The sequence below is a fragment of the Falco naumanni genome, chromosome 9 (assembly GCF_017639655.2).
Source record: "Falco naumanni isolate bFalNau1 chromosome 9, bFalNau1.pat, whole genome shotgun sequence".
NCBI classification, from domain to species: domain Eukaryota; kingdom Metazoa; phylum Chordata; class Aves; order Falconiformes; family Falconidae; genus Falco; species Falco naumanni.
The window spans coordinates 36,213,339-36,230,670 of record NC_054062.1 but is presented as its reverse complement, the minus strand read 5'-3'; positions in this window follow the sequence as shown (position 1 = coordinate 36,230,670).

The window sequence follows — 17,332 nt, the reverse complement described above, 5'->3', positions numbered from 1 at the left end:
AGTGATTTTTCTTACCACTGTTTCACCCTCGATGTAAGCAGTGCTATGGATAGTATATTGCAAGACTTGATTCCCCATGATAAAACAGACTTGGAGGGGATTATGGCAGCCAGGCTCTTGGACAGCTGATATATAGCTACAGATGTGTTGTTTCAGGTACCTATTACAAGAATATATTGAAGAAAATGTTTTGTGAGGCTGATGCATAAGCTAGTAAGAGCAAAAGGAGCTGTTTCCATGGGTGTAGCAACTACCTGCTGGTAGTGCTGTCATCCTGTGCTGCTGTAACTACAGCAATGCTTTCAGTATTTTGGTCCTGTTGTAGAGCTTACTGTCTATGTAAGCTGCATGTGAATTAAACCTATGGCCAGCTGTGATTTATGCAGACTTTTACCGGACTGTAGAAATTCCACAGCAGGGCAAGCTCTATTCCAAACTCCATTTTCCAAATGGGCTATCACAGAAATAAGGATTATTTGTAAACCAAAAGAGTTCTAAAATCAGTGATAACTTGAGCACAAATGATGCTGAGTTAAAGCTTTTAAAAAGCGTGTGATGTAAGTACACACACCAAATTGCACACTCCCAATTGCCTTAGAGCTGAAATTAGATTCTTATGCTATCACCCCCTGTTTCGGGTAACCAGCTGCTGTAGTCAAATAAGTGAAATCCTAGTAGGACCTTCCCTTCACCACCTTTCCAGGGCAGTGTCTGCTGTCTTTACGCTTTCTCATTGCTGTTTGCTGAAACTAGAGAATTCTTCGTTTCTTCCTGGCAGACATATACTGAAGTGCTTCATCTCCCCTCCACCCATCAATAATTTCCATGACTGTTGTAAGTGCGCTGCTTAGAGTGCTGCTACAACTTACTAAAACAAAGCAACTCTTTCTTCCCATCATCTCTCAGTTCAGGATGCCTTCAGTCTGCTGGTTTATGGCCAACATACTGCTAGCTTTCTAGTAGTGAAGAGTATTGATTTATGTACCCAGTAAATATCTTGTAGACATTTCTCCTTTTTTTAATCATTGTTCAATAAACACAGCTGGAGGCAAATAAATTGACATCATAGTTAAGGCCTTCTAACAGCTCCACTCACATCTCCTGGGGCCTTTCTGTAGCCTCGAGGACTTTTACAAAGATTTTTTTTGCCCTAAAACTAATCACATGATAATCTAATTATTTTGTCATAATTATTACCATAATTAACTTCTCTATGTACAACTTAAAGACAGAAAGGTGATAGAACATACCATCATAGTAATTTGAGGAGTGTATATTGTGTTTCTTAAAATTCCTCCTGATTTTTTTTTGGTCTTTGTTGATATGATCAGCAGACATATTCTTAGCCACTGCCCAATTAAAATAACATTAACTTTATTTTTATTGTACATCAATAAAAGCATAGATGACAGATGAATAGCAAGAAGAAGCAGACCTGTGGTTTCATGCTATTTTTAAATGTGAACGTGTTACATCTAATTTGCTAACATGAAACAGATATTGATAGGCCTGAAGTGTGTAGCGGAAAAAGTGCGTGCTGTAAATTCAGTTTCTTCTCTTAGTTTGTAGACTAGATACTTCCTTAACTATTTCCCGTATACTAACACAGAAGGTCTTAATGTCTTTTTTTTTTTTTTTTTTTTTTTTTTTTATTGTCATCATACGGCTATAGAGCTCTTCTGCACTGGCAGAACTGCATGAAAATCTCTTTGGAATAGATTGAATTTATTAATTCATCAGTATTTTCTGTGTAGTCTTAGAAAGCAAATTCCTTGCTAACAGTTCATGAGCACTTTTGTTTGCCTTTCTACGGCTTTGTGTTTTATGGGTCAACCAATGGACTCACATGAGTGAAGTTTCAGGCAAGCAAATTCTATAAGGTATGTGAAAAATGGAGTTAAACACATCTGCTTCTAATACTCAGAAAGCATAGCTTCTTAAAATTAATAGCATTTTAAGGATCAAAGAACATTATAAATGATCTGAATACTTAGAATGCTTCACAAATAGCAGCAGAGAGATCCCACTGTACTGGTTCTCAGAATGTATGACAATCTTTTGGGTTTTTTAATTTTATTCTCACATGTACAGAGTGTTTTAAGGAAAAGTCAGAGGGGAATATATATCTTTTTAATGTGGGATGAATATTCTCTTTGAAAGAGAACAAACCTCAGTTAATTTCAATATTCCATATCCAATATTTCAAATCCTTTAGCATTTTTATATAAGCTAGAGGTTTCAAAGGGCTTTCTCCTATTATTTTTGTAATAGAAAATCGGTTACCTTATGTGAGGAACCCACCCTATTGCTTCATTTAATTTCTCATGAAATTTCAATGGAAAAAACAGTGCTCTGGCCAATACTTCATCCATTCTCCAGTGTGGCTGCTGTAGGAACAGTTAAATATCTACTTGAGCTGGGGTAATACTGACCTGCAGGAGAAGGTGGAAGCAGTTACTTTTTTACAGCAATAGCACTAGGAAGCACCATTCTCCTTTTAGGGCTCACTATATTTGACACAACAGCAACCTAAAAATTTCTCAGAAGGGGATGCTTGAGACTTTTCAGCAACATGGGTTAAATTGAATTTTGCCAGTTCAGGGGTTGGAGGAGGAGAGCATCACCTTGTTCGTTCCTAGTGTTGTTAGCTATGCAGCCTGTGAAATGACACCAGGTGTTCCTCTGCTGTCTGGCCCAGACTGATTGCAAAATGTGGGTGGTGAAGGCCATCAGAGTGGGCACTCTCTGCATCCTCTACCCACTCCTGCACCTACTCAACTTCTGCTCTGAGCACTACCAGGGGACTGAATTAAAATCAGCCTGTGTTGGTCCAGCAGTTTTCAGGATATCTAAAATCTGGAGATACACAAAGCACAGTTTTGATAATGAAAGAAAGGCAAACTGGGGTGGAAAAGGGATGTGCAGAGGTAATAAGAATAAAAAAGGGATGGTTTTCTCCTCTTACACTAACTTCTCTAGAAGCTGGTGTGAATATTAGCTGTGGAAGAATTGAAAGGTCATTCAGGCCTGAATATAGAGCATCTCTTTGTGGATGGAGTGCCTCTTGATTTTAATAAAAGTGCATAAGATAAAATTAAGATCACAGTTGAACTAAAATATAAGCCTACTCTTTCTTTAGTATCTCAAGTTCCTCAAACAAAATATTTTAAACAGAAAATACCTGATTGATATTTATGGTGGAAATATATATTTTTGGACTTGTTTGTTTTTTCTCCACTAATCATAAGGTATTTAAATTCTTGTCTTTTGTCAAAAGAGTAATTTGATAACTGCCAGCTCCATGTACATAGATTCTGCCTTTGGAGATGAAAGGGAGCTCTCTGTACAGATGTATCTGTTCCCTCCTGAGAGTGTGCCCTATGCACTGAACACTGGACAGCTAAGTACAGAGGTCAGTCTGTCTGAGACCCAGCGGGTGATAAAAGCGAACCATGTCACCTCTGTCTCCATTTCCCTGCTAATCTGTTTTGCCTATTAAATCACATCTTCACCTTCATCACCTCCTTGTCCTCTAAAAATTTACTTCTCTTTACTGCTTTTTAACCATTTGTTCATCCTTTTGAAGAATTTCTTATTCTATATCAGCTGCTTCTTTAAGATCTTTTTGGCAAAGGACTTTTCATATGCCTTTGAGTATATAAATACAGCCTGGATTTCTATTGTCAGTATACCTACTGATGCTTTTAGGAAATATTTTGATAGATAATGATACATGACTTCCTTCACAACGTCTGTTTCTCTCATTGCCAATAAATATATAAAGCCACTCATTCTATTCTTTAAAACAGTTTTCACCAGTTTGCCTGGTGTTACTGGTCTGTGATTGCCTAGATCTCCTTTGGTATCAAAGCAAAATTAAATCTGAATTTGAATAGCCCTGTTGGTGGTTAAGTCCTGAGGTTTTTTTATGCTAATGGCAGTTACCATGTGGTTCTGCTGGTTTGTAACTGTTCATTTGCTCATTAGAAAACTCTTTTTAGTGTCTTCTGTCATAAATTTGACTTGAGATAAGCTGTCTCTCATACCATAGTAGAGAGTCGAGCCTAGGAGTCTTTCTGATCTCCTCCACACATGCAAGAAATGCATATTTTTTTTCTGCAATGACTTTATCTTCTCTAAGATATCTTCATTGTTTTTTGACCCTACAGAGTCTCAGCAGGATTCTTTCTTCTATGCGTTTTACACCTTTTTAAAGTTGTTCCTCAAACACTTTTTTTGCGTGTATCATATTTATTATACCTGACAGATTTTATGATCCTCTCTGGTTTCTTCATCTGGACATGAAACCACTTACTGTCCTGTTTAACAGCATCAGGTTCTTTTGGTTTCTTTTTAAAGCTTTTAATAGGCACAATTTATTTGTGAACAAAGTTGCCTTTGAATACCCTTCTTACTGCCTTTGTCATTTCAAAAAACAGAAAAGAAAACATAAAAACCTGGTCCAGTGCAGTGCTTCCACCAAAGCCAAGAGTTGCTTCTTCCTCTCAAGTTTCCTGGCTGCCCGCAAAAAAAATGATTCTTGGCAACATGTCCCAGCACTTCTACCACTCTCCACTGGTTTCCTGTCACCATGTCATTGCATAGTTGATAATATAATGCTAAGAGTATATTTCTTCTCTTTGCCCAGAATATCATTCCTGTAGGATCACATCTTATTAACTGACTAGAGGGCTTGGAAAATTAGTTTTAAACTACTCTTTAACATATGAAGCTACTGACTGCTTGGTACAGCTTGCTCCATCTTTTATATATGCTTTGACTTTCATGGTACAGTGGCTGTGGTTGTTTTCTTTTCACTAGGCATTCTGTACACTTATTATGTCCATATTTGATATTGTCAGTTCAAAGTGTGTAGGCAAGCTAGTCAGGTCAGCGGTCTAGTTCCCCATCTTCTTGCTTAGATGGCTGCAGAAAAGCATGTATAAGTTGTTTTTATTTTGTTTCTCTGTAGAACCATTTCTTTTGTGTAGAACTGTTGCTATTCTTTGATGTTTCCTATTTGATTGTTTCTAGCTTCCATCGTATCCTTTATATAATTTTTTTTAACTTCCCCAGTGAGGTTTTCTGCACCCATCAGCATTCTTCCACTTCTCAGCTTCAGCAGCTTTACACAAACCTGGCTCTCTTCCTGGGAGGTGAATTGCCCAACACTGTAGCCTGCAACATCTAACTAAGGTTCATGACCTGAGCGTATCTACCTCTTGTGAGGAAGGTTTCTCGTGAAACATCATTCCCAACTTGCTTGCAGGACCCTCCTTCTGCACAACAGGGGCTGCTACTCTGTAAGAAAGGCTCTTCACCGAGTTGACATAGACACAGCCCCCCTGAGGAGCAGCTGACTGCTGTGTCTGTTGTGCAGCGCAGCGTATTCTTTGCACCTTCGGCTTTTTTAGCTTCCTAGTTGGATGGGCTGCCTTTCTCAATTAATCCTGTCAGCGCTAGCTAACTGGCTGCCCTTTGTTTCCTTACTGTAGCTTAGATTGAGCATGACGGCAGACTTTTTTTTTCATCATTTCTAGCAGTTGTTTTGCAGGCTAAAAACATGTATCTGCTAGGTTCAGTTTCCACAAAGCATTGATAATTCTCATGGCAGAATCTGGGCCGAAGAATCCCAGGCAGACCTCTCCACAAACACTGACACATTTGATACACTCTTGGCATTGATAGTGTCTTCAGTAATCTGCCTTTTACCTGGAAGGTCACCTGAGCAAGTGGCTCATGTCTACTCTTAAGTATGTTGTGGTGCTAAACAACTTATTTCCAAAACCCTTCCGAATGGGTAAGACATGTTGTTCTGGGTATAACTACCTGATGTGTGGAAACACCACCTGGATGTGCTGAATGGTGGTTATTGCTTGCATCTGAGTATATTAATATTGAGGGCTACGCTACTGGAAGCAAACCAAGCATGGAAGAGGAACTAATTCCAGAGTCCCAAAGACATTGTCCATAATAGCAGATTTATAGCTATCAGACTGAAAGCATAGTTTTCTATTTTCAGAGGTTCCTTTGGTGTTGATGAGAAGTAATAAAATCCTGCAGAACATAGTCCATTAAGATATAATCCTGGATCACTGGTGAGGTTTGTCACCTGTGTGCCCTCTTGTTTGCCTAAGTGGGTTGTAGGTCGTAGAAATATGTCAGGAAACAGCTTACAGGGGCGCCTATTTTAATATACAAGCTTGAACACCTGCCTCTCTTCATCTGTCACTCTCCCATTAAAAAAAATGGGACATTCTGACATCCTGTCAACCAAAAATATCCTGGGGACCGCCTGATGCTTGATTCAGTAGGAGCTTGTGAGTGGAAAGAAACCAGCCTGATTTGCACAAAATACCATTCAATGGTAAAGCCTCACTTTTGTTGGGGGATGGAACAAGTACAGGCATATTCCACCCCCTCATGTTTCACAGTTTAATTTGGCATTAATGAGTTTTTACAAACATGGACTCTATGTTTATACAGTTGTCTTTTTCTCATTTCTACCGATCTGTCAAAGACCACATTGGGGTTTTGTCTTTGTGGGGTTGTGGTTGTTGTTGTTTGTTTGTTTTTAATATTGAGCAGCTAACTAGGTCACATACAGTTGTATATGCATTTCTAAAATAATATTGAATACCTGGAAGCAAAACCTCTGTTTACCTCAGATATTCAGGTCTTACGGTTTGGTCGGATGTACAAATCATTCTGGTTTCCTCTTTCTTTTGAATTTAACTGTGTACAAAAATGGCTGCAGTGGGACCCTGTAACATGTCCTATGAATCTTTCTTGGGTTTTAGCTTGCTTTTGACTGCAATACTTGCACAGTTGCAAACTGAAATACTTGATCTGTTCAAACTGGTGCCGAAAATAGTTGTGCTTTTCAACATTGCAAAAATGGCTTAACTGTTACATTGGTTGAATTTTGTTGTCTGTTTCCTGATAGTCACAAATCTTCAAAACTTTTAGAATTAGATTTCGGGTATTATTTTTGCAAGCAGCAAAGTTGTGTGTTGCAAATAGGCAGGTTTTTGAGAGAATAAAAAAAATAGCCCACCAACAAAAAAAAACCACCAAACAACGAAACAACAAAAATAAAACAAAAACCACAAATCACACACCAAAACTTAAAATGTTTTTTTTTTCTCCCTCTTTGATTTTCGTTGTTGTTGTTCACAACCTTGTAAGCCAACATTCCCTATTCTGTCACAGGTTGAGCACAGCACAAACAGTAACAGAAAAAACCCTAAATTCTCATGTCTTGAGATTTATCTAGTGGTGCTTATTTACATAGTTTATTTTACTGTGGCCTCAGTAGCAAGGAGTTCTTACTACAGTAAGCAGCAGCATACTGGGGAAAATTATGTTGTCGCAATAAAGAACAACAGATATCCTCCCGTGGTCCGTGGGCTAGGGTAGGCTACTTCTGCCCCACGTGTTGGAGTGTATCAGACAGCTACTCAAGGAAAAATGAAACTGCTACTGACACTCTTCAGTTACAATGGGTAGCTCAGCATGTGTAAATTAGCTGGGACTTCAATTTAAAGGATGTTGCTGATTATCAGAGATGAATACTGGCTAAAATGTATTAGAAAGCTTACACCAGGGGTCCTCAAACTTTTTAACCAGGGGGCCGGCACGCAGATGCAGTGGCAGGCAGCCATCTGCGGCTGCTTGGTTTCCCCCCCCAACCCCCGGCGGGGGGGTCTGTAAATACCGGGGGCCGGATTGAGGACCCTGGGGGGCCGTATCCGGCCCGCGGGCCATAGTTTGAGGACCCCGGCTTACACTGAGCCTTCTGTCCCTTCACAATGAAATATTTGTAATCCACTTGTTTGATAAGAACAGTTCCCCCAAAATACAAGTCCAATGCATTATATGAATAAATCGGGCTGCCTGGGGAAGTTGTTGAGTTGCAGTCCCTGGAGGTATTTAAAAGACGTGTAAATGTGGCACCTAGGAACACAGTTTAGTGGTGGGCTTGCCAGTTCTGGGTTAATGGTTGGACTCAGTGATCTTAAAAGCCGTTTCCAACCTAAACAATTCTATGGTTCTACAGCACAGCAAACAGCAAAAAAAATAAAGTCCAACTAGATGAGTAGATGGGCAGTCATCATGCTTTATTTACTTTAATAGATTTGTGAAGCTAAGTCCTGTGCAGCTGTTTGAAAATTTATGGAATTCATTTCTAAAACAAACCATTTGGATGGTAGAGATGGCTATTATTTCTTTTGTGTCTGTGCCAGGAATGCCTTTGTCTTTATACTGCAAACACTCTTTAATAACAAATCTTGTGTTTAGCCTTTTGGCTTCTGAAAGTGAATTATTCCTTTCTTGACATCCAGCTGATTGTGATGCTGCCTCATGATTTACCTTTAAGTTCATATTTGGTACTCGATATCAATTCCTTTCCTAACTATACAGCTAGGACTGGCAATGGTATTGTACAGCTGAACCATATATTGTTAATGCAACTTAATGCACAGCAACTACACCTCTGCTGCATTATCCAGCTTGCCTGTGTGGTAATACTGTTGATTTTCATTGCTTCTTGTACACAGATGTCCTTTTAAAATGTGATTGAGCTTCTGACAAATTTTCAAATATTTCCAATTGACAGCCTCCTTACAAATACTCATTTCAGGGGATGTGAGCCAACATTTCCATAATCATGTTCAGTCATTCACATAGCCATCATATTTGAATATAATGAGGAAAACTGGTTGTGCTAAAGCACAAGCATTAATTGGAAGCAAATGTCAAAAAGATGTTTTCATAATGAAAATGCATTGATATTTAAGTGGTTTCCCAGCATTTTAATATCAAAAATGTGTTGGTCCTGCCAACTCCATAATCTTGGGTAATAACCAGGGAAGCTGCACATATTCAATGGCTTCAAGTAGCACTGTTACTCAGTGCACTTCTTGGGATTACGTGCGTTTTAGAATCAAGTACTTGCTGCCTTTCACAACCTTGGCAACAAGTGTCAGAGTGACTGCAGTTTTTTGTCAGGAGAAAGTGCTGTGCTGTAATTCCAAGGAACACCTGAGGGACACCACTCATGATAACAAAATAAAGACCTGCAACATTTTACTGGGCCCTGACTATGGGCCCGTTTATGGCCCAGCTCAATAAAGTCTGCCTGCCTTGTAGGATTGCTGTGTAGAGTAGGTTGTGTATTCAGAGTGTTTTCAGCATTTACACAATTAAAAGCCAAATGTAGACTTTATTGCATGGGGCTTTCACCAGCCTATTCGCAATCCCCTAGATACACATTGTGCCATGGCACAGCAGTGTCTGAAACACAAAATAAAGCAAAGCAGGGCTGTAAAATCCACTTCCATCTGCACATTACAGTTCTAAAGTGGTTAAAAATAAAACACTAGCTAGTTACAAAGCAGAGCTACTGAGAATCCATTCAAGATTCTCTAAGTAATACCGTTCATATCTTATGGCAGCAGTTCAATCAATCAATGTTTCATTTTCCATTATACTGTTGGCATGACAAAGCAGGGAAGTATTGCCAGTGTTAATACTCCAGCCAGTTTATCTGAGTCTAGAAAATGGTTCATACTGTCCATGGGGGTGTTTTAGCTAGTATTTCTATCTTGTGTTATTGTCCAGTCGTGATTCCTTGGCAGAGTGCCGGATCTTACATATTTTGTCCCTGCAGGTTTTTTGCTTTCTCCTAAGGCTCTGCAAAGTTTCTCTTCCTTGCTTTTTATGTGGAAAATACTTTGTTTTTCCAGAGAGCTTGAGAATATTTCTTTCTTACATTTTTCTGTATTATTGTGTAATTTTCCTTCCTTGTGAAAGGAGGTACTGCTTGGAGAGTTACCAGAAGCTATGGCTGCCATTCAGATTCTGTATTATTGTCTTTCCTGTTGTGGGAGGTTTTAAAGGGTATTTCTTGGAGGGCAGGGGAAAGTGTGAAGCAGAACTGATGTTTTGTGGGGAGGGTTTCTCTGGGAACATTCAAGGAAATACATTATTCTCTGTTCAAGCATCCCACCAGGTCTTAATTGACACTATAGGTGAGTGTATGTCATGCTAAGGAGGCTTAATCACGCTCCTTTTTTTTTTTTTTTTTAAATATGTATAATCTCTGACATTATTGAAATGCACTACAGATTATTTTTCAGTGAAAATAGCTGTATTTTTTCTAAAGTAACCCAATAAGTAACTTTTTTCTATTTCTGTCTGTCTTGTCTAGATGTATCATGATATTATAGTGTTGTAGTTGATGAAAATTAGGTATAGTATCCTTTCCACCCTTAAAATATGTCTGCAGTCAGTGTTTGCAACCTTTAGCTTATTTGTAAATCTCATATGCAGTTATCTAAGAGAAAATCTGGTGGCTAAACACAAAAAAATAGTTAGAAAAAGCCTTAAGGTATAGAATTGTATTTGGATTTCCCAAAAGTTCAAATGAGGTCTCTCACTGACAGCTTTTAGAAGAACTAAAATGTCAAAGGATAAAAAGAAAACATGACTTGTAAATTTATAGAAGACATAAAAAAAAAAGGAATAAATAGTTAATTTTCACTGAGGAGGGAGACTACTAGCATGTCCCGGAGAGATCTCACCACCTGTTTATAAATAGTTGCAGGAAAAGGTAACAGTAGAGAGGAAGCATTTGCTGAATATGTCATTATTTGTGGTAGCAAAACTTAAAGTGGCTGTGAAGATGTGTGCTGGGATCTCAAAATAACAAGTGATTGAGGGATCAAATGATAAGCAAAGCCCATTGTTGATAAATGTAAAGCACTGCCCTTTGAAGAAACTAGTCCTAATCTGTACAAGTAACATGAATGGTGCTGAACTAGTTGAACTAGTTATTACTTCTGAGCTTTTTTGGGTAATTCTATGTTCGTATCAGTCTGGTGCTCAGTGTCTACGCGTCTTGACTGTTAGATACGTTTCTGCCACATCTCCCCTCTCAGAAAGATAGATTAGGAGCCCAACAAAGATGATTGAATTTCTGAAGCTGTTTCATACAGGGAATGACAAAGTAGACAAGGAGTCTTCATCTTGAAGGAGAGATAAGTGAAGTCGTATGAAATAGGGAGTCTGTAAAATAATAAGTAGAAAACAGACTTGAGTAGGGAAGGATTAGTAAATGTTTCTCCCAGTGGGGAGAGATTTTGGAAGTGGATTTAAAACCAAAATGAAGTAGTCTTTTTTTCCCAGTCCCATAATTAAACTGTGTGACTTGCTCCTCAAAAATGTTGTGGATACCAACAATTTAGCTGGATTAGACATAGTATTATAAAAGCAGGTTCATGAAAGAAAATCCTGAAAAGGCTTTAAAATATGAAGATACAACATTTGGCTCAGGTAGTTCGAAGGGTTTACTAGAGGAAAGATGAAATAGGCTTGCTGTGGTTTTATATTCTGAACTGGCATTGCCAGAGATAATGTGCTATGCTGCATGGACATTTGGTCTGACCAAGGCCAGCAGAGTCAGTCATCAGTAAAACATCAATACATTACCGCAGTGGTTGAAAAAACAAAAACTCTACTACTGTGTACAGATTAAAATACAAATTGTATGTGTGCTGTAGCCATTCTCGTAACTGGGGTATTTGGCTGAGTAGCTGATGAGCAGCAGTGCTGTTCTGAATTGCCCTGACTCTTTTATGGCCATGTTTCTTTTTTAATTTTAAGGTGTAAGACTGTTGCATTACCCTTTCTCTGAAGACCACTGGCCTGTGAACCTGGTTACACTTCAGGTTTCCCTGGAGGCCTGGATTCTGAAGGGCTTCTGTATTGAATAGCTATACTCCTTTCTGTCTTGTATCTAGTGAGCGTTCTGACTATGGAAACCTGGATGACCTTGGCAGTCTGCACAATATGGTTAAACAGCTAATGCCTTCACACAGAATCCTCCACCTCTGTTTGGAACTGTGGTGCTCTAGCAGAGATATTTCTGTCTGTAATGGGAAGTTTGCCCTTCTCCATAGAGCACATATCAGTTTTGTGGAAATACTGCAATAAGCTTGCTGCTATTGCTTCCACTCTTTTGTTTCACACTTTAGCAGCTTGCAATGCTCTGACTGTTAGGATGGAAATACTGATTTCACTGAAAAGCAGTGAGGTATGCGAAAGTGATGTGTTTGCATGGCCCCTGTTAGTGAGCAGATGGGCTGCTGCTTCTCATACTAATTGGACTACTTCAGTCAACTGTGGCTTCGTTCCCAAGTATTAGTCCATCGAGTCTGAAGCTGGAACTCAAAAAGATGGTATGCCATGACCAGGTGGTCTAGGCAAGTGCAGCTATCAAGGTGTTGAGTAGATTTTTTGTTTGTAACGTATCTTCCTGTTTGGACATTCAGTAGCCTCAAAGACTCCAGCTGGAGTCCAGAATTCCAGCTCATCCTAATCATCTTGCAGGTGTCCTAGACAGATGGAGCTGTCATGGAAGTGCTTTTGAAGCACTCCTCTCCCTATCTACCATCATATCTACCTTCTCAATGTTCTGATACAGTAGCTGGGCTCCTGCCAGTGCAGCCAGCCAGAGAAGTCTTGGGAAAGCCAGGAGAGAGCATAGTCTGTAACAGAGAGGGAACAAACATCTAAGTTTTAAGCAAATGTTTTCTATTTGCCTGACAGTCTATGATACCATGCCTCTCCCACCCAATAAGGAAATAAATACTCAATTTTGTAGAAAAAATTCTAAACCAGAAATGATTAAGCTGTTGTCCAGGTATTGTTGCTTATCAAACCATCATTGTTAGACACTGGTCTGTCTTAGAAGGACTGTGAAGACTTCTGTTACACTGTACAGAAAAATGCCTTAACTCTAATAAAAGAAGAGCTTAGCTGATAGACAAGGGGCTACCTTTCTACCTCTGCTTTAAACCACGTCATCTGTAATGCCTTCTGTATGTAATGTAGTGTCATTTTTTCCCCCATGCCATCAGTCTATTGAACTTCAGAAATAATCTGAAGTAGTTTGGGAATTTTTCCAAATCTATTTTTAGCATGAAAAATACCATCCATCCTGTTGAAACTATTTTTCTCACAACCGAGTATTTCTTAGAGTTTGCAGGAGACAAAGCTTCTGACATAGAATTTAAGGGCAGTAGGAGAGTTGGACACAGATGACCTTTCCTTGTACTCCTTAAGAATAAAGAAACTAGCGGGCATGAGAGCATCCTCCAAGGAAGCAGAGGATTGAAATCTATGGTTTGAATTAGTCAGAAGAATGTCCTCAGCCCTTGTGTCCCACATCCCAGCTACTGCCCTGAGTATTGTATATTTGCTCTTTGTTGTTGTGGCTTTTGCACAGACACTGAAATCTTTATGGAAAAAGAAAATGACACAGTCATGTGCTAGAGGAGACACAGGAAAGTGGGATAGTCCTCTGTTCATACGTAACTACTAATACAGTGTAGGTTTGCACTAGCAGAAGGTAAATGATACCTACTCTGGGATAAACAGTCACCTTACTAATAGGGCATCACAAAACTTCAAAATGGAGAGGTAGTGATGCTAGGACTTAAACTGGAGCCACCTTCACCATGAAAACTACTCAGCTGTTCGTGATTATGAGACTTCTGTTCCATTTATGTATATACATCTTCATCTTGTCTTCCGGAGTGAGACTTTAAAAACCTATTTGTCCTTTACAGGACAGGAAGAAAGCTCTAGCCATTGTTCAGCCTCACATGTTAAATTACATTTATACTGAATTCCAATGGAGAAATCAAATCAGCCTGTGTTTAAAATTCTGGTTCTACCTTGTATTGGGTATGGCTATTAGAATATCTTTCTTCCCTCTCTCACACACAGCAGGAGCTTTTTACAGTCCATTTCACTATAGCATCCTGGAGAAAGCTGACCTTCTGACCTTCTTTAAACTGTGTCGTTCAGTAATACTCTGCTCATTTCGCTGTTAGATGAGATGAACAGCAAGCTGCATACACAACCCACATTCTTACGGAAGAATTAGGATTGTGCTGTATCCTTGCAAGTCTTGGCAGCTTGAGTTGATAAACGTGCAAATGACAGGACCATTTTAGGAACCTTTATTTTATACATTCCCAAAAGATATTGCAGCCACAAGAATCTGATAAGGTATCCTAATAGAACCGCCTGTGATGTGAATAACTTTGAACAGCATCCTACCTGTCAAACCCCTGGTGATGTGCCACCAAAGGAAGTTGTGCAAACACAACACTACCAGTATTGCTGGAACAATTGCAATAGATCATTTGACAAGAAATGCATTTTTGTCATTCATCAGTAATTATGTTCCATTAATACAAATGTGAGGCCACTTCTCATTCCTAATGGATGAATGAAACACAGAATATTGAATGAAATGTTTCTCTCAGATAAATGGGTTAATGGACTTGTAGTTTTACAGGAATAAAATGAACATGTCCTGAAATAATTTCTTCTTTTGTATCACAGGAGGAAGGCTGAATACTCCAGGGGACTGTGTGATTTTTGGTTCAAATATGCAGGTACTGATGAACACAAACAAAAACGTTGCCTCATGGTTACAACAGGATCTGATTTTTCTGTGCTTCCAACACTCAAAATATGTTTAAGAAGCTTTTTATTTTTTTCTTCTCTAGACTCAGGAAAAAGTAAATATGCTAACCCTCTTTGCTTTTTTCCTTTTTCCTTCTTTTCTGTTTTGTAATCTTCACTGCTATTTGAATTGTTTTTATGGCCAGACAGAAAAATTATAGATTTCGTCTAGACGGTAGATCTTTACTCTTTCTGAAGACAGTTATTTAAAGCAGAGTGTTAGAACAACATTTATCAGTGTTATTTTCACTACACACCCAGTCTAGGCACAATCAAAAAATCTGTTGTTCATCACCTTTCATTTAGGACCAGAGTAAAATATGGTCCCTATCCATGAGTGCTTACAGTCTGATTTAAAACATTGTTCACAGTAATGTTCTAAAATGCATCTTTCTCCATACAGCCTTAGGCTACTGCCACCGTGCAAAGACATGTCTTCAAAGGCTCTTGATTGAAATTGTCCCTAGTGTATGCTAGCTGAGAACTGCTGCCTGGCAGCATGGAAAACCTCACTGATACAGGGAATGCCATCCTGGCTCTGAGCACTCTCTCATGGTTAACTCATGCTAACACTCTGAACACAACCACTGCAAATTATATTTCGGGACTGGTTTATAAAATAGGCCTGTCTTACAGGATACATCCACTCTTTGTGGATGATTTTGTTTCAAGTAGGCTAAGTGAGATGGATGGATATAGCCAGATCGAGTCTCTCAGTTGAATTTTATAGTGTTGAATTTTTCTGTTTACTTGAAAACAAACAAACTGCTCTTAATTATTGTTTTCTTAACGAGGGTAATGCAAGTAAAGTCATTTAGATGTACAGTGTATCAAAGCAGCTGTTGAGAAAGCTCTGATGTGTAATAGCATGAGAAGGCAAGATGGCAAACAAAGCTGTTAGTCTTTCAATAGCGTGAAAATTATTGTAGAGATAAGAGGAAAAAAGTTGAGAAGAGTGTTGGGGAACAGTGAATTGCAGTATCACTGAGAAGAATAGAAAGGCGTATTTTCAGAAGAAAAAATGCTAAGGAGCTAGGTTTAACTGTGTCATGCTTTAACCCTGGCCGGCAACCAAGCACCACACAACCTCACTCACTCCCCCCACAGTGGGATGGGGGAGAGAAATGGAAGAGTCAAAGTGAAAAATCTCATGGGTTGAGATAAATACAAAGTAAAGTAAAAGCCACACACATAAGCAAAGCAAAACAAAGAATTCATTCACAACTTCCCATCAGCAGGCAGGGGTTCAGCCATCTCCAGGGAAACAGGGCTCCATCACATGTACCGGTTACTTGGGAATGGCTCCCCCTTCTTTCTTCTTTCTCCAGCTCATACACTCAGCATGACATTCTACGGTACGGAATATCCCTCTGGCTAGTTCAGGCCAGCTGTCCTAGCTGTGTCCCCTCCCAATGTCTTGTGCCCCTCCAGCACTCTCACTGGCAGGGGCTGAGAAGCAAAAAAGTCCTTGACTTATAAACATCACCCAGCAACAACCGAAAACATCAGTGTGGTATCAACATTGTTCTCACAAAAAATCCAAAACACAGCACTGCAGCAGCTACTAAGAAGAAAACTAACTCTATCCCAGCTGAAATCAGGACAGAGAACTGAACATCTGAGGAATATTCTTCAAGAAAAGACAGATGCTGTCAGAGGGGAAGAGTTGCAGGGTTTAGTTAGTGGGGAGAAGCCAGCTGTTTTGGCATGTAATGGGAAACTTGCTTTGAGGCATTGTGGATTGATTTACATCCTTTGCAACTTACTGAAGTCACTAGGATTTCATAGGATGTAAATTGGACCAAATACCATCTCCTGATGTTAATGAGACAAATTAGTTGGGTTAGAGGTGTGGAGGCTTTTACTGTACTTGATGAGAACAGCAATAGGAAAAAGGGGTCTGGTAGCCTCAAGTGGGGACAGATTATTTGAAAGTGCAAAGGGATGTTGAGTTAGTAGGACAGAAATACTATGGTACACAAAGCTTAGTGTTGAGAGGCTTTTCCAGTGGCTGGGTGAAGGCAAATGAGGCATTCCTCAAGTCAAGAGTCATTAGAGTAGTAGTCAGAGATGTAAGATGAGGTTACAATTTGCTGATGGTTGTTTGGAGTAATAAAGTGTCAACTGATAAACTAGAAAAGGCTTCAGCTTTTTTTTATAGGTGTGTACTGAAGGCAAGTAGAAGGTTTAACACATTTAGGCCAAATCATCACCTGCTGTAGATTTAATTGAGCAGAATGTCACTGCTTTCAAGTAAGTTGTGCAAATTTACTCCAGTGCGGGTTTGGGACTCAGTCTTTTCTCCGTATATCTTTCTCAAATAAATAGTACATAGTTAGACAACGGACTTGAAAGTTAAGTCAGGAAAACACACCAAAATACTAATGCCCTTGTATGAATGGTTTGTGGTTTGCCTTTCAGGAAAATTTTGGAGGAAAATGAGGCAAATTAAGAAAGTAATGTAATCACTGTATTAATAAAAACAACAACCACCCCAAACACCTGGAGCTGGATACCTACTAAAAAGCAAAGGTGTTGTGCAGCTGGATCAGAAGCACTGAAAACTATTATGTAAAGATAAGTCTAAATCTTAGGCCAGTATAGGATGACAGTTTAATCAATAGCAGGTGAAAAATCAAAAGGAAAGTGCTGTGAACATCACAGTGAAGCAAAATAAAAATATACATTTATCTAGCACTTAACATTTCCAAATTGTATGACCATTAAATAATGCAGAAAGTAGCATTGATCTTAGATGCATGGAAACTAATGAAGGACTTGCTATATTTCT